The sequence below is a fragment of the Marmota flaviventris genome, chromosome 7, assembly GCF_047511675.1.
Source record: "Marmota flaviventris isolate mMarFla1 chromosome 7, mMarFla1.hap1, whole genome shotgun sequence".
In the NCBI taxonomy this organism is placed as follows: Eukaryota; Metazoa; Chordata; class Mammalia; order Rodentia; family Sciuridae; genus Marmota; species Marmota flaviventris.
The window spans coordinates 110,454,753-110,481,572 of NC_092504.1; positions in this window are offsets into that span (position 1 = coordinate 110,454,753).

Sequence of the window (26,820 nt, forward strand, 5' to 3'; positions counted from 1 at the left end):
TGTGTTCCTGGTAAAAAGATTATTCAGCTTGGATTTTTTTGTGTTATATATGCCTTCTGCCATGTTATGAACAGCACAAAGGCCCTCACCAGTTACTGGTTCCAATGTCTTAACCATGATCCAAATAAACTGCAATTATTTGTAATTTACTCAATTTCAGACACTCTGTCCTAGAAACTAAAAAAGAACTAACACAGAAAATTGGTATGGAGAAGTGAGGTTGTTACTCTAACAAATACATGAAAATGTGACAGTGAATTTATAACTAATAGGCAGAGGCTAAAAGAATTTGGAGGAATGAGTTAGAAAAAGCCTATATTGCTATAAATTGAACATTGGGATTGTTTATTTCTGAGCATCCAGAAGAGGAGAGCTGCAGAGAAAGTTCAAATCTTCTTAGATCTAATATAAGGAATTGTGATCAGAAACGTCCATAGTAAAGTCATTCTAATGAGGTCACAGAAGTAAATGAGGAATAAGAAATTGGAAACTGGATTAGAGGCCATTCTCATTTACAATTGCAAAGAACATGGTGGAATTATGCCCATTTGCTTGTACTTTATGGAACCCAGATATCTGGAACTAGGATATCTGGTGGAAGAAATAGCAACAAAGCATTCAGTCAAATGTGTGACTGCTTTAAACTGCTTCATGTAAAATGAGTGAGGAAAATGATGACTTATTTATAATTATAAGGGAAGCATGTTTTTCCTCATATAAAGAAGCTAAAAGAAAAAAGGAATAAAAAAGTGATCTCACTGAAATAAAAGGGAGAAAAGTAGAGGAGGGAGTGAGTATCAAGGAGGAGGGAGGAAGAAAAGGAAAGAGGAAGAACTGTAGAATAAAATGGATCAAATTGCATATATGAGTCTGCCATAATGAATCACATTTTTATGTATAATTATAATGTTTTGTTCAGCTTTTTCACTGCTGTGAGTAAATGACTCAACCAGAACAGTTGTAGAGGGGGAAAGGTTTGTTTGAGGGCTCTCAGTTTCAGAAGTCTTAATCCATCCAAGGCCAGCTCCATTCCTCAGGGCTCAAGGTGAGTTCACCATTATGATGGGAGAGTGTAGCAGAGGGAAGCAACTCACATGATGATTAGAAAGCAGAGAGAGACTAAGCTCACCAAATATATACCCAAAAGGCATTCCTCCAGTACCTACCTCCTCCAGCCACAGGCTACCACTTCAGTTACCACTCAGATAATCCCTATCAGGGATTAATTCACTAATTGGGTTAAGACTCTCACAACCCAATCATTTCTCCTCTGGACATTCTTGCCTTGTCTCACACTTGAGCTTTTAGGGGACACAACATCTAAATCATGACATATAATATAGACATGTAAACAAAAGATGCATGTAAGTACATGGAATAAAGACAAGAAAAGTAGAGGAAGGGAAATGGGAAGGGTGGAGGGGAGAGAAATAGATAGTTACTTGGGAATGAATTGGAGTAATTATGTTATTTTCACAAATGAATATGTCACAATGAACCCCAGCGCTATTTATAGTTGTAATATACTAATAAAGACATTAAAAACTGAGAAGTGGAGTGGAAAATTTTTGAAAATTTGCAGCTCAGAGTCAAAAACTATATCTAGAAGAAATTATTAGGGGTGTGACCACATGACTGCTTAAGCAATTAATATGGATAGAAGTCAGACAGGTTCTAATCAGTGAGACATGTGAGAATGTCTCCAAAGATATTTTAGTGATATTTGAGGCTTCCCTTTGCATTATAAAATTCTATGAGGGCAGAATCATATTATTCCAGGGGGATGGACTCAGGTTACCATCCAGGGTTTCACTGCCCAGAGTTACATCAAGCCTCTGCTCCTTGAATCCTGCTGCAATGCTCCTTGGCCTCTCCTACATTGGCTCAAGTGGACACCAACAATAAGCCTTCATGGCATCTAGATGTGACTAACTCCATAGGTGCACAGAATGCAAGACCTATGGAAATATGGCTTCTTCTTCCTATATGGACTAGCTATGGACCCAGGCAGAAACCTGTCACAAATGCAAAACAATTTAGAGCCTCTACGAAGGCCATGCTAAGTACAACTATAGGGTTGAAGCCCCAACAGAGAGTCCTAACTAGGGTAATGCATGTTGGAGCCACAGTGTAGTTACCGCTCTTGAGACTATGGAACTGTAGAGCTACCAGCATTCAAAATCAGCCTGGGAGAACTGTAGGCATGGGATACAACACATGATAGTAGCTGCTTGGGAGGAACAGCAAAACTATAGGAGTAAAGCCTCCCAGGTCTTCAGATTTCCCTCCTCCCTCACACAAGCATATCCAGGAATTGGGACATGGAATCAAGGAAGACTATTCTGATGCCTCAAAATTTAATGTCTGCTTGGCCGGGGCATGGTGAAGGACATTTGTAATCCCAGTGGATTGGGAGGTTTAGACAGGTGGGTCACAGGTTGAAAGCCAGTCTGAGCGACTTAGTAAAGCTCTAAGTAACTCAGTAAGGTTCTGTCTCTACAAAAAAAATATAATAAAGGGTTGAGGATGTGGATCAGTGGTTGAGTGCCCATTGGTTCAATCCCCTGTACCATTCTTTTTGGTCTGGGACTTACTTGGAAACAGTAATTCTTCCCTTGTCTATTTTTCCCTTTAAGATAGAAATCTTAAAGGAAAAAATAGATTACCCACCACCTCTCCCCCTTTTTAATTATTTCACAGATTTACAACTAGAGAGAATTTGCATCCAGATGAATCATTCCTTGATTCTCATCCATATCTGATCTAAATAAGAATTTGGACTTTGGATTTTCTAGTTGGTGCTGTATCAGATGAAGACTGAAATGAATATACTTTATGTGTAAAGGTGTGAGATTTGAGCCAGAGGCCCAATGTTATGGGCTTGAATGTCCCACTCCATTTTGAGATGTAACTGCCATTATTAATTAGGGGGGCCTTTCAGAGGTGATTAGTTTGTGAGATTTCAGCCCTCATGAAAGGATTGATGCCATTATTGCTGGAGTGGGTTGGTGATCAAGAGAGTGGATTCCTCATGAAAAAGATGAGTTCAGCCCAGTTTTCTTTCTCTGTGTCTCATGTCCTTGCTTGCTCTTCTGTCACATTACTGTGTATTGCAAAGGATATCACCAGCACCAAGGTTTTGAATTTCCAGTCTTCACAACCATGAGTCAGATACACTGCTACTCTTTCTACTGTTTATAATTTACCCAGTCTGTGATATTCTGTTACAGCAGCAGAAAATGGACTGAGACAGCAGCCATATATTAGAGATATTTGTCTCTTCTAAATGATCTTGATTTTTTCCCACAGAGCAAAGTTTGTATTGTGTTCAATATTGATCTCTATATTATGAGTTCCCTATATAAGGTAAAGCCAACAAATTCCAAATGCCGTTTTTCTCTGAAGCAAGTTGATCAATAACATGTTACATATAGTTTAGTCTTCTACTAGATTAAAATTTGATACAAGTAACACATTTTATGCATAAGCACTCTTCCTCAAATAATGAAATTTTCCTATTATACTGTTTTTGAAACAAAGGCAAAAAGAAAATATTTTTCCCCCAATTACTCTGCAAATCTCATATGAGTACACACTAATCTTCATTACATGGCAGAAGTTATTTAAGCTACTTAGCTCTTAGGAAAACAATGATTTGAATTTGACTTTAATGTAGAAAACAACCATGGTACATTTTTCATTTAGAAGGAATGTAGTTTAAATGATGTTTAATTTTAGAACATAGTTATAAGGTACCTTCTGTTTAGAAATCCTGCTGTTCAGATGTGATTTTATTTCAGAAAATCTGCAGTTAAAAATTCCATTTTCTTCAGAATGATGCTGTGTGAATGAGGATTTTGAGCAGAACACTTGCCGTTACCCACTACCTTCCATTCACAGGACTACTTCCTGAATGTGCTTTCAATTAGGAAATCTCAATAAGTTCTTTTTAAAATCCAAAAACCCTGATTCAACTTTGCAGCTTTGAATTATCAGGCCTTTTTGAAACTTGGTCCCCACTGTTCTTGATGTTGGAAATCACCCAAATAGGAAAAAACAAAAAAATCTTGTGCATGGAGAGAAGCTTTTAAATTCTTCGTTTTTTTTTTTTCTTCAAAATTTCATGCCATAAGGACAGATGGTGTAGTCAATACATAGGGTCATGCATCTTTGAAAATCTGATCACAATATCCACCTCCTACGGTAAATAATTCCATCTGTAAGCACTTGTAAATGTATTGAAAGAAGAAATGAAGCAAAAAAGTATAAAGCTCTATGGTAGTCACTCAGAATGCAGAGAAGGTAGCCTGAAAAGTTAGCAAATGAAAGGAAGAATAAAGGGCAATAAAGAAGTGTCACAAGAATATCATCCTTCCATTCTAACAATTGGAAAGCACAAGGATTTACAACATAAAAATCTATGCCACTTTCAATTTGTTGTAATTCCTTCTTCATCTAGTTCAAATAAGCCCTGTTTCAGAGAAATCTCTAGTAATCATCATATTGACACTTCATCTAGCCTGAGTGCTAATGAGCCAAGATTTTTCTGCCATAATTTTTACCCAAGAGCTCACACTGTCACAGCCCATCAAAGAAACAGTGCCAGGAACAGTTTTCAATCTAAAAACACTTCCCTCGTTCAGAGGCTTCAGTTTTCAAGTATAGGGGGTTATTTGTTCCTAAATATCTTTTTTCCCTACTCTATTTCAGTTGCCTACATGACTTGTAATGAAATGAAGCAAGAATAAAAATGTTCCCTTCACCATCAATTTGTGTCTGTCTTTATCCTTTCCAAAATCTGATTAGTTTCATTTAGACCAAGCTCTTTAGAAGTAATTCTGCAACAGCAGCCACGTATATTCCTGATCTTGAAATAAATTATAGAAATTTTTTTTTTAGGGAGAGGAGAAGACAATATAATGATAAAAGGGAGACAAAGAATTTCTGGTAAAATAAAAATAAATTCTCAACTTTCTAGAAGCCTCTGAGCAAATCTTTCTTAGCAGTATCTCCCTGCTTCCCCGCACCCCCCACCCCCCGGACTTTATTAGAATCATCGCTGACATGGGATTTTCTTTTTTCTTGGTGGTCTCTTTAGAACTCTGAAGCTGACTTCTTTTCCTACTGGAGATAACCAATCCTCAATTTTGAGGAAGACTCCTGTTTCTCTCTGCTTAAGGTGCTTTGATTATTTGATATAATAGAAATCCAAAGAAAGGGAAAATCATTAAGTTGTGCAAGTCGTTAAAGTGACATTTCCATTTCCAAGTTTAAAAAAAACGGCATTTTTATTAGTCTGTAGATATTTGTCTGTTGTCTCTCTTCTATATCTCTGGGTCACTCAGTTCTAATCACAGCTATTGGGACGTTTTGAGAGGAGAGCCAATTGATTTTCCCCTGAGCTCAAACTACACAGGACTGAGAAGAAGAAAGCAGCAGTCCACTAAGCTTCTGTGTTAATCAGACTAGGATCAGACACCTTCTCAGCTACAGAATCTGAGCAGCAGAAATAAGAGTTGTTTCTTTATTTCTTTTCATACTTTTTCTGTTGTTCTCTTACTATAGAAGTAAAAATTTTTTGTCAAGATATTTCAGTGTAGAAATAAAACTGCTCTTTATCCAAGTCTGGATAATTTAGGGAAGAAAGACATCGGAGCTGCCATGTTCAAAAAACTTTTAAACACACACACAAAAATCTCCAAATGATAATGGATGAGGCTAAAGCCAGTAGAAACAGAAAGTGTAGAGGTAGAAATAAATAATAATGTATATTCCTCCAAGTCTGTTTTTGTTTTCTTGAAGTTCAGTGTCCTGATGTTGCTAAAATAATGCAAACTAGGATATTAATGAACACTAGCACTACAGTAATGTCAGGAATCTCAGTGTGTATTTTTTTTTCTAAGTGTTTCATATATGAACTATATAATCCATGCCTTATGAGAGGATTTCTGAACCATTTTTATAAAACTACTCAAAACAATTGCTATATTTGCTGCATCTTCTTCGCATCTGCCCATTCTCTCTTGACTCACCCTTGAAATAGGTGTCTGACTCATGAACTTGCTCTGAAATAGGAGTCTGACTCACTACCCCAAAGAACTATACTTATTCGGGTCACATTGGAGAATTAATTATCAGATCTCTGATTTTACTCTACTCCACTTTGCACCAATGTTTGATACGGTTATTTACTCAGCCTCCAAAAACATTCTTCATTTAGCTTCCGGGAAACCACACTCTTATCACCCACCCACCCAACCCCACCCCCAACATCTACTTTCAGTCTTATATTTCGCTTCACTCACTCAACACAACTCAGGGTTTAGGACCTGGAAGCAATCTCTTTTCACCTACACCCAAGCCCTAGGAAAGCTGATGTCAAAGCATAGCTTTAAATGCCATCTGAGACTCTTGAATTTCTTTCTTCATCCCAGATATTTCTCCTGGATTCTAAATCTATCTTCCTAACTGATTTTATATGTCTCTAATATGCAACAGGAATCCAGACTTTACATAGATGAAGTAAAGAAGACTTGGTGATTGGCAAGAATAGGTGCTTCATTCTGCAATGCAGAGCTCATAAGAAAGAGGTGCTCAGTCGGGAACCTATAATCCTCCCTAACATTACTCATGTCATGATATCTGGGTGACAGAATGTAGAAGGAAACACTGTGTTTCTGCTATTAGCTGAGAATAGGTATAGCACCTATTTTCCTACTCTGTCTGCTGGTGGAGGGCACCAGGGTGATTTTGAAGCCACAGGATGATAAAAGGAGGAGAGAGAAGGGGGGCAGACATAATCAACTCTCAGTTAACACTTAAAGTATAGGTACTCAGAATTTCCAATCTGAATTTTTATATTGGATTGTATATAAGTGAAAACAAAATACTTATTTTATTCTATCAAGAGATAGAACATAATTGAGAAATTTCTTAACAATGTTAACAAAAACATCCTAATCACTAGGCTTTAATAGAGGTCCATAAAACAAATTGCTTCCTAATCCTACCTCCAAGAAAACAGAAATTCTGATCTTCTGGCAGTTGCCAAGGCTAAAATTTTATAACTTTCCTGTACTCTTCTCTCTCACATATTTTACCTCATATTTACCTACCAATCCTACTGGACCACCTTCAAAATAAATTCATATTCTGAGTATCACAGCACATAACTTGATCTATCTATCATCATTTTTTTCTGAACTACTCTGATGTTTTTCTCTTCATCTTTGCTGCTTCCACACTTGCCCAACTATAATATTCCTTGCATTTCATTTCTTTTCTTTATTTTTTAGTAATATTTCTAATAAGAAAATTAGACACTGCTAGTCAGTTTCCCAGGGAAGCAGACTCTTTTACAGATGTGAATATGAATTAGATTATTAGAGAGTGCCCTGGGGATTGCCTATCACCTGTATACAAGAAGAAAGCGGATATGGCATCTAGAGAAGGTGGATCATAATGCGATATCAATGAAGGCCTCTGCTAACCCCTCAGGGAGCTCTCAGGTTGGCCATGACCTTGCATAGTAGTTCCAATTTTGGTTGGAAGGACTGAGGATTTTTAGTCTCACATCAACCAGTCATTGCTGCAGTCTGCCCCAGGAATGAGGCATCCCTTTCAGCAAGGCAACTCTCCTCAGTAAAGGCAATTCTAAAAGACTGATGGCTGAGGATTTTCTACTGCCAGCATTTTCATCTCCTCAGGGAATAAGACCTTTAGCTCAAGACTAAAGGAGATCTGGATGGCAATCACACTGTCCAATACATCAAATCATGTCACTTCTGTGATGAAAATATTTCATCATCTTCCTGTTTCTCTCAGTACCAAGTTCAAAATCATTTCAGGTCCCTTAGTGATCTAGCTACTGACTATTTTCGTATCATTTTTCCATAATACCAGCCTCATTCATTTTGCTTCATCCCTGCTGGGCTATTGCTCTTCCTTAGGAATGCCAATCAAAGTATCCCAATTGGGCTTTTCCACAAGATTTTTCCTCTACCTAGAATTTTTCTTAATCTATATTTTACATGACTTGGCTCCTCTTTAAGTCCAGGGATTGTCTATTTTTTCCTATAAAATCCCAGATACAAATATTTAAGGTTGTGTATCATATGGGTCTTTGTCACAATTAGATTGGACCCTGTAGCCCCAAAGCAGCAAAAGACAATATATGAATGTGTAAGTATGGATGTTTTCCTATAGAAATTTATTTACAAGAACAGTTGGCTGGATTTGGACTATGGGCAATAGTTTGCTGACCGCTATTTTAGTCAAATCTTGGCTCAAAAGTGGCTTCCTCTGAAAGCAGTACAGATGGTCCCTGACTTAGCTATGATTTGACTTAATTTTTTTTTTAATTAAGATGGTGTGAAAGCTACGCACATTCAGTGAAACCACATTCACATTTGAATTTTGATCGTTTCCTTGCCTAGTGATATGCTGTTTGATACCCAATGCTGGTGAGTGGCAGTGAGCCACACAGTCATGTGATCAGGAGGACAAATAACCCACACTATACAGTGGATGGTGCTGCTAAGCTATGATCTTAGGTTGGTTAAGTGTATTAAATGCATTTTCAACTGATGATGTGTTCAGATTATATGGGGGTTTACTGGGACATAACCCCATCATAGATAGAGGAGCATTTGTATAGCAAGTTAATTAGGAGGCTCACTTTGGAATCTACCTGTTCCAAGTGTCTCTTCTACTTCTGATACTTGTGGTCTGAGTAACTTTAGGTTTCCTATGACTTACTTCCAAAATGCATATTATAATAACATCATCTTCACAAGGTTATGTTTACATTCAAATGAAATGCTACACATCAAACACTTGTAACAATGAATGGCACAAAATAAGTGCTCCTTAAAAAGCTCCTGTCCATCACTCTGCATTTCTTCATATTACTTCACTCTTACTATTACCTAATATTTAGCTAGTATTTATTCAGCTATTACCTTTTTTCACTTCCTCTGCTTGAATAAAGCTCTATGAGATCAGAAATGGTGTTCCTGATTAATTGCTTAATTGCCTGAACCTGCCAAGGCACTTTATATAGTGGAGGCCCACAACAAATGTTTTTTGAATGAACAAATGAATGAAGAGGGTTTTGAACTTGGAAGGTCTTGAAGTCAGATCCAAATGCATTAATAGTTTTGGTTTCAACCAAGTTGCTCATCTGAGCTTACTCTTCTTCTTTGGAAACAGGAACCTAATATTGAACATCTTAAAGAAAGCATGAGTTCTATTCCTCAAAATTACCTGCATATTCTTTCACTTTATGATTATCCATAAATGCCTATACATACATTCAATAATGGGATTTGATGCATAACTATGGTCTGTCATATATGTAATATTTCACTCTGGAGTCTTAGTGCGTATCAGCATCCACATTTCTAAAGTTATATCCTTGGAGATGCAATGGGTTTCCCTAACTTCTCAGAATCAGATTGATGTAAGCATATCCTAAGAAATGTGCTAAATTAAACTCAACACATTTCTACTTTATCTTGTTTGTAAGTCATGAGCTCTATTACAAGTAACTGTACTTTAAAAAATTTATTTGACAATCTCTGCTTTATTAAGGATTCAAGGGAAAAATTAGAATGATTCTTATTTACAATATGTCCTACAGCTCACATTCAGGAAAGCCTTCTCTCCTCATTCTGTATATTAAAGTTCTGTTCAATTTTGGCTCTGCATCTTCCACCTACTGCCAAAATCTGGAACAAACCCCATCATCTAAAGGTGCCTAACTCTACCTTGACCACTGTACTAAAAATGCAGTCTTCCCAAAACTCCCAATATTTTCTTTTATTTCACTTATTTATTTTTTATGACTGTCATCTTTTAACACATTATAACTATGTGCTCTTTTCATGAGTTGTTTTAACTTCTTTTTGTTTAGTTTTGCTTTATTTTTATTGCCTACCTTCCTTGAAAATAAGTTGCACAGGGCAGGGCTTTGTTTGAGTAAGTGAAATGTCCTACATACCAGGAACCATGTCTCACACATTGTATTTTCTATTCTGTTTATTTTTCATTCATTCTTCTTTTTTTTTGCATTAACTAATGTATATGAGCTTATTTTCTTATCAAAATTACACCATATAATTGAGGGATGCTAAACCTCTTCTCAACATGCCCTAATATATAAAGGCCAAGAGAAAAATTATAAAAAATATTAGACACTCAATAAATATTTGTTGAATAATTGAGTAAATGTATAAATGAATGTTAGCTTATGGGAGCTATGTAGTCCCCCACTACAGTGACAGAATTCAACCCATAGGTTCTTCTCATTGTTTATTTTTGCATTTACTATAAGATGGATGTAAATTTTTATTAATATGTATTCCAATATTTTGTTTGAAGAAATAATAACTACTAGACAGGAGCAACTGCTTAGCTTTGAGGACTTTAAGTAAATTATTAGCATAAGTGAGTTTTTCAGAGGCCCTGAGGAATCAACACTACTGGGCCAAACTAAAGGTTTTGGGGAAAGAAATTATTACTGTGGAACACTGTATTTTTTGATTATTTCTAAAACTCATTTAGCAACATAGAATTATATTTACTCTACTCCCCTTTCTAAGAGGTTGACTTTTCTTTCTCTTCAGGGGAAAAAGAAAGGGTAAATTTCATCATGGTTATTGTGAAATTACAGTTAAGGAAAGTTTGAATAACACATTGATATATATAACAGTTAAGATACTCTCAGGGGGAAATATTTAATTCAAAATGCATCTGATACCATTTTAGTTATAGAATAAAAGAAATACCTGAGTTTTCTGATTCTAACTTCAATTTATTGATTTATAATTATATCTAAAAGAATTGAGGTTGATTGTTGTTCCTTCTATTCATAAAGATATCTAAAATAAAAGATTTTTCATTTTTAGTGGTTTATCTTCAATTCATAAAGTATTTGAAGTGTGTGTGTGTGTGTGTGTGTGTAATATATTATTTAATTCAGAGAGGGAAAGAGATCCAGTGGTCTCAGCCAATGCTATAATGTGGGGCTTACAACAGTTTCAAAATAATGTGGCCAAGTATAAAGATAGTGACCTAGACATAAATTTCAAATATGTTAAATATCTGGCAGTGAGTAATTCTAATGTCAGTTCTATAGATCAATAGAAATTTATTTATTGAATGTTAACATTTTCTCTGCACAATTTCTGAGAGTGGTTCAGATCATCTATTTTTAAATGTTAACATCATGAAAAATGTAGCCTGAATTTTAAATTATTAACACTATTTCTTTATATTAAGAAATATTTTTTGTAGAAAAATCAAATGTTTCCGTGAGTATAATAAAATTCATTCTGAAACAAAAATATAAATGTTTTGTTTAAGTGAAAGTCTAAAATTCCACACTTAAACTTGACACTTCAGATGATATGTTTTCTAATTCTAACCACAGAATAAACCTGAGTGACTAGGCTCTGATCCCTGGAAGTTAAAGTTTCTTTTTTATAGTCTCTTAGTATCTTCATTTTTACTCAAGATTAATATAAATTTTCAGTAACATTAATTATGAAAATTTATAATTTCCCCTAGTATGTTATGCAAGAAATTAGCATAAACTATATACTTTTAACATAACATCCAACATCTTTACAGATCATCAATGTTATAAAATACATTTCTCTTCTCTTTTTTGTTCCTTCCTCTTTCTCTTCTTCACTCTGTACCTGTGTCTCATTGTCTCTTCCTTTATTTCTTCTTTCCTTCTTTCTGTTTTCAGGTTTATCAGTTTTATTATAACCACATTTAAACAACTTGCTGTGTTCAGATACAATATATACTATCACCAATGTCTAAGTTCAGAAAGAGCATTTGGGTTTTTGCTACATACTTACTACTTTTTTATTTTTCTAACCAATGTCATATATATATATATATATATATATATATATATATATATATATATATATATATATTCTCTCTGAATCTATCACCCATGATAGATTTGGCAACAAATAAAACTTTTACCATATTTAGGCACTGTATAAAGTTTAAAACATGCAGACATTTCTTGTATAAAGACATTACTTGTCTGTCACCTGTCAATGTTAATATTTATAAATTCACAGCTCATACATTAATTGATACAGTGAATACAAAATAAAAACTCTGTCCTGAACAGAATTGAAATACATACACAAGTATTTTGTAAGGGTAGATGATAGAAGATAGCAAGTGGAAATATGGAAGAGATCACAGGACAATATCCCCCCACCCCACCCCTATACACACATGAAGTAATTTGGGGTTTATAGGAAAATCTCAGAGTAAGTAATGAATGGTGAGCACCTCCATTGGAATGGCCATTGCTGTAGGATAATCCAGTCATCTGTTCTGAATGGTAAATCTGAGCTGCTTGGTGGATTTGAAGAGTTATCATTTCTGGACCTGAGCTTGTCACTCTGCCCAGGCTATTAGTGTTTCAAGAGTAGCTGTTTTGTTTTGTCTTGGGGTTTTTGTTATTTTTGTTACCAGGGATTGAACTCAGGGTATTAGAGTCTGTAAACAAGTCAAGATGGCGCCTGGCATTTTGCAGAGGGAGTGGTTTGTGAAGTAACGCCAACGAGCCATTAAGTGTGGAGATTCCAGGGGATCCAACATGGCGGCCGGCAAGGAAGCAGCACTTTCAGTATCTCCACATTAACCGGATCAGAAACACCCATTAAAACAGCTACATTCTACCTACTGAGGAACTTCTAGCAAAATTCCGCTGAAAGGAGACCTGCCAGGAATTAGTAAGTTTATTAGAGGTGACAGTTTGTCCCAGACAAGTGAATCTTGGCCGGCCACGCGGGCGCAGAGGTCCAATCCCGCAGCTACCACCCAACCGGCTCTGCAAGCGGCCCCGGCGCGGCACGGCGAGAAGGGTCCCTGCCGGGCCTGGCAGACGGCCCCCGCCATCCCGGCTCTCCTGGCGGCCCCGCTCGCTCTGCGTTCGGCCACCCCGCCCACCCAGCTCTTAGCCACGAGGCCGCTGCCTGCCCGGTTCTACAAGCGGCCCCCAGCGGCCGGCGCGGCGAGAAGGGTCCCCGCCTGGCCTGGCAAACGGCCTGCGCCCTCCTGGCTCTGCTAACGGCCCCGCCCGCACGGCTAACGGCCCCCTACACGCCCGGCTCTGCAAACGGCCCCACGCACCAGGCAAACGGCCCCCAGCCCTCCCGGCTCTGCTGGCGGCCCGCCCGTGGCCAGCGCCGGCCCGGCTCTCAGGCGGGCCCCGGCAGCCCCGCGCAGCAAGAAGGGTCCCCGCCTGGCCCGGCAGACGGCCCGCGCCCTCCCGGCTCTGCTAACGGCCCCGCCCCCACTGCAAACGGCCCCGCCCACCCGGCAAACGCCCCCCCCCCCCCCGACGACGTGAAGGGAATCTAACCAAGCCTTTATGAAATAGCGAACTGGGAACTAAAACCAGAGATTGTGTCAGACCAGAGACAAGCCAGTTCCACCCCTCCCTTCGGACACTCCAGCAAGGAGGCAGGGGCCCGCCATAGCAGAGAGGGGAAGTCACCAAAGTTCGGCCAAAGAGATTCCTTCCCAGCGGAATCTACTTTAGCAGGTGTGTGACTCCCACCTGCATCAGATACAAACAACTGGGAAACTTCAAAATCTCTCCATGGGCGTGACTGTAAGGGCCAAAGGACTCTCGACCCCCAACTCCCCCTACTGCCAGTGACGTGTGCGTGACTGTAGGGGCGGAGGGAAGCAGAGAAGACTCCCCACCCCCAACTCCCCCAACCGCCAACTGAGAGGGCGTGACAGTAGGGGTGGAGAGAAACAGAAGACACTCCAGACCCCCAACTCCTCCTACCGCCAGCGGAGTGGTCGTGATTGTAGGGGCTGAGGGAAGCAGAGGGGATCCTCGACCCCCAATTCCCATTACCACCAGCGGCGACACCAATGGTCTTAGCCGCCAGATTCCGAAGGTGTGCCCACCAAAGGGGTCTGGAAAAATTAAACTATTGACTCCCAGAACACAGCTCCACAGCACTGGGGCTTAGATGAATGACAGAGAGAGTGCTCAGTCATTAGGGAAATAGAGCACTCGGAGGGGCTGAAAGTATAACCAAATCCTTGGAGAACCGCCTCCGGTGAACAGGACCTGGCTGGCTGGCAGGAGGAAGGGGAGGAGGGGCCGTAGAAGTGAAACAGCTCTGGACCAACAGGATTGAGAGGCTCCCAGGAGCCGCCTTACAGGGATTGCTGTTGACACATTGAGGGCAAATCTCAGCCCGGAGGGCACAGCTTTGCCTACGGGAAGAGAAGAAAATGGATCTCTAAGACCTAATTTTATTTATTATTTTATTTTATTTTTTCTCTCCCTTTTTCCCTCTTTCTCTCCCCTTCCAAGTTTTATTGTTCTTTCCATTCTCCTCTGTGCTATCTAATTCCCCCTCCTTCTTTCTTTTCAAGAGCACCTTCCTTCCCCTTCCCCCCAACTTTCATCCCAAGCATTACATCCTCCATTTCGTGTAACTGTCTAAATGCAAACAGGTGAATGTTTCGAGGCCGTCTATAGTGCTCCTAAATACCTAGCTACTACCAACACCCTGATCCAATTGACGGTTAGCATCCCCCTTCAGTAGAGCAATCTTCTAAAGTAGCCAAGACATACTAACCCTTATACCTTCATAGCACCTAACCTAAAGTCCTAAGAACAAAAAACAAATCACTATATGCATACAAAATCCGGAAGCCCTTTATAAATTGAATGAATCAGCTCTAAAGTACAATAAAGCCCAACATCTATAGGCATAATCTCCCACCACAAAGGAGAGACAACAGAGATAAACAAAGCCAAAACAAATGTATAGGAGAAAGCAGTTACAAAGCAGTCAAACAGAGCTGGAAAATAACGTGAACAACATGAAAAAACCAGGGAAAAAAGGAGTACATATAATGCAGGACAACTTAAATCTACAGGAGGACCTAGAAGCATCAGAAACATGGACAGGGAAAGAAATCAAGGCATACCTAACTCAGATGGAATGGAATTTTAGAGAAGACATGAGACAGCAACTCCAAGAATTGAAAGTATATTTTGAAAACGAACTAAACAAACAAATTCAAACTGCAAAGAACGAGCTTTACCAGGAGATAGAGATCTTAAAAAAAAAACCAAACAGTGATTTTAGAAATGCAAGAAACCATAAACCAGATTAAAAATGCTAACGAGAATATTACAAATAGACTAGATCAAGTAGAAGTCAGAACATCAGATAATGAAGACAAAGTTTATCAACTTGAAAAGAATATAGTCAACACTGAAAAGATGCTTAAATCTCACGAGCAATCTATCCAAGAGATATGGGATCTCATCAAAAAACCAAATTTGAGAGTCATTGGGATAGAAGAAGGCACAGGGGTTCAAACCAAAGGAATGGACAACCTATTGAATGAAATAATCCTAGAAAACTTCCCAGAGATGAAAGATGGAATGGATTGCCAAATCCTGGAAGCCTACAGGACCCCAAACATCCAAAACTGTAATAGGCCAACTCCAAGACATATAATTATGAAGATAGCCAACATACAGAACAAGGAGAGAATATTAAAAGCTACGAGGGAAAGGAGGCAGATTACATTCAGGGGTAAACCAATTAGGTTAACGGCTGATTTTTCATCACAGACTTTGAAAGCGAGAAGATCCTGGAACAATGTATTTCAAATGCTGAAAAATAATGGATTCCAACCAAGAATACTGTATCCAGCAAAATTAAGCTTCAGATTTGACAATGAAATTAAAATCTTTCACGATAAACAAAAGCTAAAAGAATTCGCAGCCAGAAAACCAGCACTGCAAAGCATTTTGGGCAAAATTCTACAAGAAGAGGAATGGAAAAAACAGTGCCCAAAACCAACAGCGGGAGGTATCTCAGTAAAGGGGGAGGAAAACAACCAAAAAGTAAAAACTAGCCAAACTAAAATAAATAAATAAATAAACATGACTGGAAGTAAAAATCATATTTCAATTGTAACCTTAAATGTTAATGGACTAAACTCACCAATCAAGAGACACAGGCTGGTAACCTGGATCAAAAAAACAAATCCAACAATATGCTGCCTTCAGGAGACTCATATGGTAGGAAAAGACATACACAGGCTGAAGGTGAAAGGTTGGGAAAAATCATACCACTCACATGGCCCTCGGAAGCAAGCAGGAGTGGCCATACTCATATCGAATAAAATCAACTTCAAACCTAAGTTAATCAAAAGGGATAAGGAAGGACACTATATCCTGTTAAAAGGAACTATCCACCAACAAGACATAACAATTATCAATTTATATGCACCAAATAATGGTGCAGCAACGTTCATAAAACAAACTCTCCTAAAGTTCAAGAGTCAAATTGACCACAACACAATAATTATGGGTGACTTCAACACACCGCTCTCGCCATTAGACAGATCTTCCAGACAAAAGCTGAATAAAGAAACTATAGAACTCAATGACACAATCAATAACCTAGACTTAACCGACATATATAGAATATATCAACCATCATCAAGTGGATACACGTTCTTCTCAGCAGCACATGGATCTTACTCAAAGATAGATCATATATTATGCCATAGGGCAACTCTTAGTAAATATAAAGGAGTGGAGATAATACCATGCACCATATCTGATCATAATGGAATGAAACTGGAAATCAATGAAAAAAGAAGGAAGGAAAAATCCTGCATCACATGGAAAATAAACAATATGTTACTGAATGATCAATGGGTTACAGAAGACATAAAGGAGGAAATCAAAAAATTCTTAGAGATAAACGACAATTCAGACACAACATACCGGAATCTATGGGACACAATGAACGCAGTTTTAAGAGGGAAATTCATTTCCTGGAGTTCATTCCTCAAAAAAAAAGAAAAAACCAACAAATAAACGAACTCACACTACATCTCAAAACCCTAGAAAAGGAAGAGCAAAACAACAGCAAATATAGCAGAAGACAAGAAATAATTAAAATCAGAGCGGAAATCAATGAAATTGAAACAAACAAAAAAAAACATTGAAAAAATTGATAAAACTAAAATTTGGTTCTTTGAAAAAATAAATAAGATCGACAGACCCTTAGCCATGCTAACGAAGAGAAGAAGAGAGAAAACTCAAATCACTAACATACGGGATGAAAAAGGCAATATCACAACAGACACTACAGAAATACAGAAGATAATTAGAAAGTATTTTGAAACCCTATATTCTAATAAAATAGAAGACAGTGAAGACACCGATAAATTTCTTAAGTCATATGAGCTGCCCAGATTGAGTCAGGAAGACACACACAATTTAAACAGACCAATAACAAAGGAAGAAATAGAAGAAGCCATCAAAAGACTACCAACCAAGAAAAGCCCTGGACCAGATGGGTATACAGCAGAGTTTTACAAAACCTTCAAAGAAGAATAAATACCAATATTTTTCAAGCTATTTCAAGAAATAGAAAAAGAAGGAGCTCTTCCAAATTCATTCTATGAGGCCAACATCACCCTGATCCCAAAACCAGACAAAGACACTTCAATGAAAGAAAACTACAGACCAATATCTCTAATGAACATAGATGCAAAAATTCTCAATAAAATACTGGCAAATCGAATACAAAAGCATATCAAAAAAATTGTGCACCATGATCAAGTAGGATTCATCCCTGGGATGCAAGGTTGGTTCAATATACGGAAATCCATAAATGTTATTCACCACATCAATAGACTTAAAGATAAGAACCATATGATAGTCTCGATAGATGCAGAAAAAGCATTCGACAAAGTACAGCATCCTTTTATGTTCAAAATACTAGAAAAACTGGGGATAACAGGAACTTACCTCAACATTGTAAAAGCTATATATGCTAAGCCTCAGGCTAGCATCATTCTAAATGGAGAAAAACTGAAGGCATTCCCTCTAAAATCTGGAACAAGACAGGGATGCCCTCTCTCACCACTTCTATTTAATTTAGTCCTTGAAATACTAGCCAGAGCAATTAGACAGACAAAAGAAATTAAAGGCATAAAAATAGGAAAAGAAGAACTTAAAATATCACTATTTGCGGACGATATGATCCTATACTTAGAAGACCCAAAAGGGTCTACAAAGAAACTACTAGAACTAATAAATGAATTCAGCAAAGTGGCAGGATATAAAATCAACACGCATAAATCAAAGGCATTCCTGTATATCAGCAACAAAACTTCTGAAATGGAAATGAGGAAAACCACCCCATTCACAATATCCTCAAAAAAAATAAAATACTTGGGAATCAACCTAACAAAAGAGGTGAAAGATTTATACAATGAAAACTACAGAACCCTAAAGAGAGAGATAGAAGAAGATCTTAGAAGATGGAAAAATGTACCCTGTTCATGGATAGGCAGAACCAACATCATCAAAATGGCGATATTACCCAAAGTTCTCTACAGGTTCAACGCAATGCCAATCAAAATCCCAACGGCATTTCTGGTAGAAATAGATAAAGCTATCATGAAATTCATATGGAAAAACAAAAGACCCAGAATAGCAAAAGCAATTCTAAGCAGGAAGTGTGAATCGGGAGGTATAGCGATACCAGATTTCAAACTGTACTACAGAGCAATAGTAACAAAAACAGCATGGTACTGGTACCAAAACAGGCAGGTGCACCAATGGTACAGAATAGAGGACACAGAGACCAATCCACAAAATTACAACTTTCTTATATTTGATAAAGGCGCTAAAAGCATGCAATGGAGAAAGGATAGCATCTTCAACAAATGGTGCTGGGAAAACTGGAAATCCATATGCAACAAAATGAAGCTGAACCCCTTTCTCTCGCCATGCACAAAAGTTAATTCAAAATGGATCAAGGAGCTAGATATCAAATCAGAGACTCTGCACCTGATAGAAGAAAAAGTTGGCTCCGATCTACACATTGTGGGGTCGGGCTCCAAATTCCTTAATAGGACGCCCATAGCCCAAGAGTTAAATACAAGAATAAACAAATGGGACTTACTTAAACTAAAAAGTTTTTCTCAGCAAGAGAAACAATAAGAGAGGTAAATAGGGAACCTACATCCTGGGAACAAATTTTTACTCCTCACACTTCAGATAGAGCCCTAATATCCAGAATATACAAAGAACTCAAAAAATTAAACAATAAGATAACAAACAACCCTATCAACAAATGGGCCAAGGACCTGAACAGACACTTCTCAGAGGAGGACATACAATCAATCAATAAGTACATGAAAAAATGCTCACCATCTCTAGCAGTCAGAGAAATGCAAATCAAAACCACCCTAAAATACCATCTCACTCCAGTAAGATTGGCAGCCATTATGAAGTCAAGCAACAATAAATGCTGGCGAGGATGTGGGGAAAAGGGTACAATTGTACATTGCTGGTGGAACTGCAAACTGGTTCGGCCAATATGGAAAGCAGTATGGAGATTTCTAGGAAAGCTGGGAATGGAACCACCATTTGACCCAGCTATCGCCCTTCTCGGTCTATTCCCTGAGGACCTTAAAAGAGCATACTATAGGGATACTGCCACATCAATGATCATAGCAGTACAATTTACAATAGCTATACTTTGGAATCAACCTAGATGCCCTTCAATAGATGAATGGATTAAAAAACTGTGGCATTTATACACAATGGAGTATTACGCAGCACTAAAAAATGACAAAATCATGGATTTTGCAGGGAAATGGATGGCATTAGAGCAGTTTATGCTAAGTGAAGCTAGCCAATCCTTAAAAAACAAATGCCAAATGTCTTCTTTGATATAAAGAGAGCAACTAAGATTAGAACATGGAAGAAGAGCATGAGGAAAAGATTAACATTAAACAGAGACGAGTGGGGGGAGAGAAAGGGAGAGAGAAGGGAAACTATGGAAATGGAAGGAGACCCTCATTGTTACACAAAATTACATATAAGAGTTTGTGAGGGGAAAGGGGAAAAAAAAACAAGGGAGAGAATTAAACAACAGCAGATGGGGTAGAGAGGGAAGATGAGAGGGAAGGGGAGGGGGGATAGTAGGGGATAGGAAAGGTAGCAGAATACAACAGTCATTAATATGGTATTATGTAAAAATGTGGATGTGTAACCGATGTGATTCTGCAACTTGTATTTGGGGTAAAAAATGGGAGTTCATAACCCACTTGAATCAAATGTATGGAAGATGATATGTCATGAGCTTTGTAATGTTTTGAACAACCAATAAAAAAAAAAAGTGTGGAGATTCCTTATTGGTTGACTGCTGTATCTAGTTTATGTTGATTAAGATAAGCTGTGTGGAATGTATGTATACTGCTCCTGTCCTACAATAAACGGCTTCCACTCCTGCTGTATCAATCTACACAAGTTGCTCGTCATCCCCCCCCCCCCCCCGTTATTTTGTTGCAGCTGGACTTAACTTAACTCAGTGCTTAACTACTGAGCAACATCCCTAGTCCTTTTATTTATTTATTTAGTTGTTTTTTGTTTTTTGTTTTTTAATTTTGAGATAGGGTCTTTCAAAATTACTTAGGATCTCACTAAGCTGCTTATGTTGGTTTCAAAACTGGGACCCTCTTGCCTCAGCCTCACAAGTTGCTGGGATTACAGTTGTGTGCCACCCCATTCAAGTCAAGTGTGATTCTTGAAGGTGGACTGATCAGTGAGTCTTGAGTAGCCAGTTTCTCTTAAACAGTCAATTTGTTTGAGCAGTCTTTATACTTGAACCTTTGGTTCCCAATACACATGCAATGTTCTTTCATTATGAAGGTTCAGATTCATAACAAACTCTGCAATTAGGAGTACTTTATCTTTGTTCTCTCCATATCCCATTATTCCCCTGGGTATCTCTATGCTCAAGAGATTATTCAAACTATAAAATAGGAATGTTCATGTAAAAGAACACACCATGAGCAGCATCACTATTCTCTGTCCACACATGTCCTGTCTTTGTTCCTTCCCTCCTCCCTCACAGATCCTACTGTTATGGTTTGGATGTGAGTTATTCCCCAAAAGCTCACGTGTGAGACAATGCAAGAAGGTTTAGAAGAGAAATGATTGGGTTTGAGAGCCTTAACCCAATCAGTGAATTAATTCCCTGATAAGGACTAACTGGGTAACTGGGTGGTAACTATAAACTATAGGCAGTTTAGATGTAGCTAAAAGAGGTGGATCCCTGGGGTTGTGATTTTGGGGTATATATTTGTCCTTATTGAGAAGTACTCTTTCTCTCTCTCTCTTTATTGTTCTCTCTCTCTCTCTCTCTCTCTCTCTCTCTCTCTCTCTCTCTCTCTCTCGATCATTGTGTCCTGATCTGCTTTTCTCCACCACACTCTTCCACCATGATGTCCTGCCTTACCTCAAGCCCCAAGGAATGGAGTCCATCATCTATGGACCTAGACCCCTGTAAGCCCACAAATGAACTTTTCTTCTTCTAATTGTTCTTGTCAAGTCTTTTGAACACATCAGTGGAAAGGCTGACTAAAACACTCATAATAACTCCTGATACTCCTCTTCGCATCTCCTAGCCCTTTCAGTGTGGTATAGCATGAATTCCTGTACTTGGCAATTAAAAACAAGCTTGGTTTTGTAGTCAGGTGTCTGGGGGTTGAGCTAATGTTCATTTCTTACTAGGATTCCCTGGGAAGGTCACATCACTTCTCTGAATTGTGTCCCCTTATCTATATAGTGTAAATATAAATCCTCTCTCAAAGGGGACTGGTAAGAGCTTCCTTGTGCTGTTTTTCTATTTCACGTTCATTTTATCTACTTCTGCTTGGTAACTTATCTCATGATCCCTAAGGTCCTGTTGTGGGTAATCAGTCCTTATTCCTGCTCTCTGACCTGGGCTCTTTTTTTTTTTTTTTTCTACAGAGTCTAGGTCCAGACACCATCCTTTCCACTAACCCTCCTCAAATTTCTGTGAGCCAGTAGTCAATGAAACATTTTTATAGGTAAAATCCTTTGTAAATTTGTGAAAAAATAATAGCATTATTTACATTATTTTACTCTTTCTTCCTTTATCTCATAATGAGAATTAGAGAAAAGAATAAATACATTATAAAATTTACCAACCATGATTAAAACAACTTGCTACTGTTTAGACTCATATGATTAAGTTTTTAATATTTCTGCTGCACTTTCCCAGTTTAGTCAATGATTACTTAAAGTGAGAATTTGGTTTATAAAGCTTTGAGAACCAACCACAATAGTTTTACACTGAAGAGTATAATGAAATTGAACAATATTTCAAGATGTTACCTCACATGACAAGAAATGTACAAAACAGTTTGGAAATTTACCATGGACTTCCTATCATTTTGCAGGAATAAAGGTGAGTTACAAAACATTAAGAAATTACAACCCATTGAAATTAAAGTAAGGAATGCTTGACACTGCATACTATTATTTTAAAAAGAATCATGATATTTATCAAAATGAAAAGCTAATAGTATTTTCATTTTAAATTATCTTATTGTTTTATTATTATTTAGATAATAGTATTATTTGATTGTTTATATATTTTAAACATGAATTAGTCAAAATACATTCATTTCTCTTCATTCTAAAATTTAATTTTTTGTAAACACAAGATTAGTGTTTTATTTTGAATATAGTTTGAGCCAGTTTATTATTTAGTAAACAATACCATTGCTCATGTTTTTATGACTATCAGTGGCTCAAGGAAGCTATATTGTTTATGTGCTAAACACAAATGAAAATGAATGACAATTTAACAGACACATTAAAACAAATGCAAAATGTGACTTCCAGATTTTGATTTGGTTAATAGGAAACACTGGATCAGAAGAGTTATTCAGCAGTAAAGGAAAAGTCTTGGTTTTAGAAGCCAAACTATCTTGATATTTTGAAAAGCAGTAGAGCGATAATTTCACCGTTTTCTTTATGAGCGTCTTGTTTAAATTGGGTATTGATGGGTTTGGTCCCCATTGCTAAATGGATAAAGAAATCTTTGCTCTGAGCAATTAAAAGGACTGAAGGGATGATAAATAATGAGATGTCTATAAAAAAGCAAAGTGGCATCTAACAGGCCTGCCAGCTAACTCCACTCCGCAGTAACAGCCCTGGATAGAAGATTGGATCAGGTTGTTAAACAGCAATCAAAGCCCCTGAGGAATGGATTACAGACCTGCTTTGTTAATATTTAGGCATTTAATCACTGTTGATGTTTTGTGCTACACCATTTTCTGAAACCCTGCATAGATCACCACAGGAGTTCAAGACATACCTAAACCATTTGTTTTGATATAATTCTCTTTTTTTTAATCTCCTGCGTTTAAATTTGAATTGGCAAAATAAGTTTAACAGTACTTAGACAAGTCTGATTTTATGTAGTTTTTTTTTTTTTTCCCCAGTTTTCTCGTCAAGGCAGTGGTAGATCTAGTTACCAATTTAAGAAAACAGACGTGACCTGGTTTTCCTATCAGGCCACATGGATGAATAATGTGCTGATCGGGAGCAGGAGTCCCTCTTGCCCAAAGATTATGAACATGGTGTTACAATCCAACCAGCAAAGCAACCCATGATACACACATCCTTCTCCGCAAGCGTTTGTCCATGAGGACTGGCTTTATATCACCCTCCTATTTCTCCTCTAGGAGAACACTATGGTGCTATCCAATCTGTCTTTTCAACTTCCTGAGAACAAATTACAGACCTGCAAATTGAAATCAACCCATATAGAGTAGTAGCTCAATTCTAAGCTCTGTTAGTCACAAGGGTAAAAAAAAAAAAAAAAAAAAAAAAGAAAAAGAAAAAACTCTTTCCCAGTATTTGATGTTGGTGGTGGTGGCATTTCCCTAAAGCAAACCAACAGATGTATACATTTTTTTTTTGGTATGCCCTTGAATTTATCTAGGTGCCCTGTACAAGCTCATCTCTCTTTAGTTCACATGAAGTAGTCTGGTTATATGGCTCTGATCCATTCTCTTGACAATTGCAGTATAGCAAAGTTGACATTTTAAGATGAAAATTTTCACTTGGAAGAACTTAGTATATTTCAGGTTATTATTTTTGAAGACATTGTCTTTATAACCCTTTCAGCATTAAATATGGTGTCTAAGTGGTGTGGTTGTCAGTTTTTGAGTAAATGAACATAATGGCAGTCTCGTAACATAAACAAGGTTGTTGAAGTCACTGAAAGTGCAAGCGCTGGCTAACATATCCTGGCTCTAACTCAGTATAATATGTATTGTCGGGGGGAAGAACAGTACTTTCTGAAATTCTCTGATGTTTTCTGGTTGGTTCAAGGAAAATCCTAATAGGAAGTAAATCCAGCTTTAAAAATGTGAAATGTCTTAAGGAAAGTAACTATGGCGATCAGCTTCTGGAGCCATTGCAAAGAACATTTCTATTTGTGAGAATGCCTCTGTAGAGGGTGGTTCATGCAGGCAATTCCTATCTTCTTCATATCAGGTCTAATGTCACCTATTAGTATTATGACGAAGAGGTTAGATTGGTGTTTTCTTAGGTAATTAAATCTAAGAATATTCTTTTCGACAAATTCACATTATTTCTATTTGCCTACAATAGTGTCAGATACATATGGAGATTCATTGAGAATAACTGATAATATTGAATGCACACAGACTAATTGATAGGACCTGAAAAGTCAGTTATCTATAAAATATCATCTTTTCAAGATATTCAGTCTTAGAGAAGAGAAAAACATTGGAAAATGCACAAATCAAGTAATATATCAAAACTAACTTATTTTTAAGTTGTTAAACCAGCTTTTATCAAGATACTGCTATATGCCAGGTACTTTTGTGTTTCAAAAATATGAGGTCATTTATATTCCTTACTAAGCTAGGAGATATATGCTATCTTATATAAAATATATATTATATTTTACAGAGGAAAAACTGAAGGCAAAAAGAAGGAATGTAACTTAGCATGCCTATTTACCCACAGCTATTACAGAGACAGCATTTGAAACGAGAACTTTTACAGTCCAACACTTGAACCATAAAAATACCATAACATCTGCTTTCTGATAGATGGATTTGTGGTGTTCAAGACCCAACAAAGAAGATGTGACCAATCTAGAGATGCTTTAGAAGAGGTGACATTTGAGGAGAATTCAAAATATATTCATCCAAACACTCTGCCTTCTCTTCCTACAGTACAGTGTAAACTAAGTAAGTGTTGGGGACCGCAAATCAAGTCAAGATGGCGCTTGGCAGTTTGCCAGGAGGAGTGGTTTGTGAGGCAACGCCACTGAGCCATTAAGTTGGTGGGGATTCCTTATTGGCTGACTGCTGTATCTAGATGATGCTAATTGAGTCAAGCTGTGTGTAATCAGTTAGGTATATATACCTCCGCTGTTTTGCAATAAAGTGGCTCCCACTACTTTGGGTGCCTGCTACCTTGAGTTCCCGCTCAGTTCCCGCTGAGTTCTCCCACAATAAAGCAGTTCCCGCTTCAACCTTCAAGTTGCTTGTCACCTCCTGGTTATTTTGCCCAGCCGGACTGCGGCAAGTAAGCATATCTTTTTCTCTATTAAGTTCATCTATTTTATTAAAGGCTTCCAATCTATTAAGCCTACTCATTTTGGCATATATCATGACTCCTCTCCTCTCCTAAACTCAAAAGTAAGAACTTGATGTGAAGATGGCTACTGTGGGAATCCAGAGCCTAATGTATTCTGATTTCTTGTGTAATATTTGCTTTAAATTATTCTGCAGACATCACTTTATACCACAGGAGAAAAGTTATCTTTTCTTACAAACCTGGGATGTGGATCTGATTAAGATTATCTGATAACCTCACTTCCTATGACATCAGCATGACAATTCCCAATCTAGGGAGGAAAACTAAGGTCTTTACTAGTACCAAAGTCTGTAATGTGAAGCTTAAAGATGGACACAGTACCTTTGAATTGTTTATTTATCTATTTTTATATGGTGCTGAGGATCAAACACAGTGCCTCAGACCTGCTAACTACGAAAAGTGCTCTACTACTGAGCCATGACCCCAGCCCTTAAAGAATGAAACTTAAAACTTTCTTTTAGTTCTACAGATCTACTGTGTGTTCTAATAACAATCTGATTTGACAGTATCTAACTAAATGCTCTATTTAATAAACTCTGCCAGCTTCTAGTATATGTCCACGCTCATTACCATTTAAAACTGAGGGATTCAATATTTATTTTTGATAGACTTTTAAAATGTTGTTATACACAGTCTCAGCTCAAAAGGAAGGTTATTGAATAAAAAACACAGAATATGTATGTGCTAAATAATTAAAATTCAGGTAGTAACATCAGTGCTTTATATTTTCTTATCTTTAAAATGGTAGTACTTACATTTATTCCAATTGTTATTCAGGGGAGGAAAAGTAACTTAAAATAACAAATCTTGGGATAATGACTAAAAAGTTAGAACAAGTCAGATTTGAATGCTTTAAATTCAAAATCATTCTTTTTCTATAAATAAGAATTAAATGGAATAATTTTTTGATTGACATCATCATATAATTATATTATTTGGTACAATACTAAGATTTCCTTTTCAACAGAGAATATACATTACTTTAAATTAATTGAGCAATTAAAGCAATTAATTGAATTCAACCAGTCTTAATTATTAGATTTCTCCTTAAGTCAAAGAATCAAAAACTTTATACATATTAGTGTTGGGTATTTAGAATATATCTTCTGATGACAGTATCTTTCCAAAACATTATAAGAATTATTTTGCCACTCTACAGAGCCAAGATTTGGTTCTTATGTTGAAATTGACAATACCACACACTCAACACATATGCATTGGATGTGTTTATTATTTATTTAATGAAG